We start from the raw sequence: 4231 nt of genomic DNA on the forward strand, positions 1-4231 counted from the left end.
ACATCATTGATGGAAGTGTGTGGCAGAGGGAAGAGTCTCACATCATGGTGACCAGGAAGCAGAGAGAGTCTCCACTCTCTAGATACAAAATATAGAGTCCATAGCCCCACCCCAAGAACCACTTCCCCCAGCCATACCCCACCTGCCTCCAGTTACCACCCACCCAGTCAATTCCATTAGGAATTAATTCAGTGATTAAGTGAAAGCTACCATCTGATCATTTCTCTTCCAAACCTTCTTGCAGTTGTCTCACACGTGAGCTTTTAGGGACACCTCACCTCCAACCCAAACAGCATGTGATTGGGAATCTTGGGGAGTAGGTGAGGCTGGAGCATGGAACAAGGGTTTCTTGTTGCAGGGTCTGGCTGCCTGGTGACTGATGGTCTAGGAAGGATAAACCAAGGAGGTTAGAGGAATGAATGGACTGGAGGTCGCCATGGACAGGGGAACAGGTGGAGGGAGGGTAGGCCATCAGGTGAGGTACAAGGGTATGTGTGGTGTCATGGGATTAGGAAGACTCAGATTTCATATGTGAGCGGTTCCTGGTGGCCCCAGACTCTTGGGTTTGGAGGAAGGGGCCAGGGCTGTGGGGTCAATCTAGAGACACTACAGTGGGGTGCTGTCGGTGCCTGAGTGGTCAGGTGGCCGAAGTTTCACTCTCAACTTGTATCCTTGTCCAGGGTCAATAAGAACCTCTAAGCTTTATATTTTCATCTGTAAAATGCAGTTCATCGTGCCCCATGCCTCAAAAGGTTGGGGGGGGAGATTAAATGAGATAATTCATGGAAACGGTGATTGACACACAGAAAGTGCTCAGTAAATACCAGCTAGTGATTTTTAATGCTTCCACATAATGATTGAAGTTGCCTGCAATGAGGTAGGAAATGAGAGGAGAGATGTGAACTAGGTGTCGCTTGTCACCAGTGGCTTTTGGGTAATGATCCTAAAACAGGTAATTGGAATTGGCAGGGAAAGGGAGAAGCTGGTAGGAGAAAGTAGCATGGATTTCAGGTGGGGTGGTTTGGTGGATCAAGGTGCAGGAGGAATAGTATGAGAGCAGCAATTAGCAGGTGATGCAAAATTATAAGTGAGAGTCGGAGGAGAGATTGGGATTGGAATGTTGGTGAGGGTGGGAATATGAGAGTATTAGGTCCTAAACATGGAATGAGTCGAGTTCAGGATGAGTGCCTGAAAGGCCTTATATTTTGCCTATTGTCTGAGGAGATGGATGGGTAACGTGGATGAAGAAAGGAGCACTGAGATGTCATGCTACAGCTGTTTTAGGGCCTACCTAACTTCTAGTGAGTCTTAAAATAACTTCAGGAGTTGTGCTCCGTGCAAAGTGCACAGAGAGGTGTGGAAGTGGAGACGGTGATTAACTACACGTATTGGCCTATAAGGAGAAGGGTGGGTTTAATTTACTAACTGGATTGGGGAAGGCTTCAGAGAGGAGGTGGCATTTAAAAATAGATTTTGGCAGGTGAGGTGTGTGTCAGAGGTAATTGCACATTAAAGGACATGAGGTGTAAGGAGCTGGGTTACACTAAGTAAGCCGAAATGGTTAAAGTCCGAATATTTTAAAATAATACATAATCATTGACAGCTTTTTGAAAATAGTGACAAGAGGAAGATTTTTTTTTTTTGAAAAGTTGTTATGCAATAAGAAAGCTATGAGATTGGAATTCTCAATAAGGTATTTCTTTGGCCTTTCCTGAGTGTTATTTAAACAGAGCTGTCTTTAAAGTTGTACAACAAAACTCCATTTCCAAGGATCATGCCAAGATCTTGCTCATCTCTCATGTTCCTTTGGCTACTGTGCTACCACCTAACAATTATTTTTATCACAGATTTTGAGTCTCTTTAAGATGTGTAATTAAAAATTCTAAACTACTAATGCACTGGCTTTTAAAATTTTTCTTGCTATTTTTAGAACCAAACTGGCTTTCAGTATACACTCTGGATTGACATGAAGATGAGTTTGGGGTAAGCAGATAATCAATCAGAGCTAGATAATAGACATCAGAGATAGTGCTTTGCAAGGTATATACTCTGATTTATGTTAGATGACTGTTGACTATGATACCTTGAAAATATTTGTGATGGAATAAGGCTTTTAGAGCCAAGCCTCAAAGACAAAACCATTATTTTATCTATCTATCTACCTACCTACCTATCCATCCAGTCATTTATTCTTATACTGACTAAATGTGAATGAAGTAGTTGCCAGTAGTTGCAGTCTATATAATTTACAAAAATGAACACTTCTCAAGTGATGAGAATATTAACCAACGGGCAATCTGAATTTTGATTGGTTTCAAAACCTACTTTCAGCCTGGTATGGTAGTGCACACCTGTAATCTCAGCAACTTGGGAGACTGAGGCAGGAGGATTGTGAGTTCAAAGCCAGTCTCAGCAACTCAGCAAGGCCTTAAGCAGCTCAGTGAGATAAAGTTTAAGAAAGGGCTGGGGATGTGGCTCAGAGGTTAAGTACCCCTGGGTTCAATCCCCAGTACCAAAAAACAAAACAAAACAAAAAAACAACAACAACAACAACAAAAAAAAAACCAAAACAAAACAACAACAACAAAAAACCCCAAACCCCCAAACAACAACAACAACAAAAAACCTTTCAATTTTACCATTTAAAACTTGCATTTAGGGTTATGGGTATGACAGAGCACTTGCCTAGCATGTGCAAGCCCTGAGTTTGATCCCCAAAACTGGAGAGAGAGAGAGAGGGAGAGAGAGAGAGAGAGAGAGAGAGAGAGAGAGAGAGAGAGAGAGAGACACTTGTATTTACCCAGACTGCTGAAAGCTGAGGCTGGAGGGTTAAGAGTGTTATTTTACTTGCAATTTACTGAGCCTACTTTTAAGAATGAGAAGAATAGTTTTAAGTATCCTTAACTTTTTTTTTCCCCATTATAGCTGCCTGGATGGGCACACTAAGCCAATGTACAAATAAATACTGTATTTTTTAAAAAATTAACGTGTGGAGTTATTTGTGGCAGATTATCCCCCTATTTCAATTTTATTTCCCCCTTTTACCTCTGGTCCATCCTGGTGTCTAACCCCACACCACTCATACCTCCCACTGTACACAGCAAGTAGAAGCCATGGTCTGAGAATTCCTTCTTGACACCAAACACCCTCTCCTCTGCCCCTGCTTCTCATCTCCCATCTCCATGAAGGACTTGCCAGCTGTGCTCTGGACCACGGTGCCTCCCAGGGTCTTCCCAGGGCCTTTACAACAGGTTTAAGTGTATCCAGTTAAATAATGAGCCAATCCTCATTGGGTCCTTCATTCCCCGTGGGTCCCTGCCTTACTGTCATATTTCTTGCACAGTAAAATGCTTTAAAGGGTCAAAACAATCCTCTGTTCTAGTGACATCTCTCTCTCTCTCTCTCTCTCTCTCTCTCTCTCTCTCTCTCTCTCTCTCTCTCTGAGGTTATCTTCCTGTCAGTAAATCCAGGGGATATTTTCCAGTGTCCAGTGTATTGGCCTCTTAGCAGCGGTGGCACTGTTGGCCTGCTCTCCTTCAGAAACATGGCTAGCTTTGGCTTCCAGGATGCGGATCTTCTAGATCTTGCTTCCTCCTCTTTTGCCACCCCTTCCCCATCTCCTCTGAGGTCTTACCAAGCAGTTAATAAATTCTGGAGTTTAAATTAACTCTGGAGAATAAATTATCCCTTGGACCCTTTTCTTCCTACCCTGCACTCTCTTGGCCCTTCTGGAACATGACTGATTGTTCAGGAGATCAGGTTCCCTAAAGGAAAAATCGGGTGCTGTTGCCTGAACTCAGAAAATGGACACTGGAGCAGATGCTCAACAAGCAAAAACAAACAAACAAAACAACAAAATGATCCAGAAGCCCACCCCAGTGGGTGAGCTGCCTATTTATTTATTTATTTTTTTACAATTTATTCTTGCTCTTTCTCTCTCTCTCTCTTTTCCCCCCTGTACTGGGGATAGAACCCAGGGACAATCAGCCACTGAGCTACATCCCTGGCCCTTATTTACTTTTTATTTCAAGACAGGGTCCTGCTAAGTTTCCTGAGCTGGTCTTGAACTTGTGCTCCTCCTTCCTCAGCCTCCCCAGTTGCTGGGATTAGAGGCGTGGGCCACTGCCCTCAGCCGATGATCATTATTTATTCCTAATGAGACATAAACAGGCATCGTGCAACTTCAGAAAATCAAAGAAAGATAGCTGATTGATGAAGAAAAAAGATGAAA

This window comes from Marmota flaviventris, chromosome 12, assembly GCF_047511675.1.
Source record: "Marmota flaviventris isolate mMarFla1 chromosome 12, mMarFla1.hap1, whole genome shotgun sequence".
Taxonomy (NCBI): Eukaryota; Metazoa; Chordata; class Mammalia; order Rodentia; family Sciuridae; genus Marmota; species Marmota flaviventris.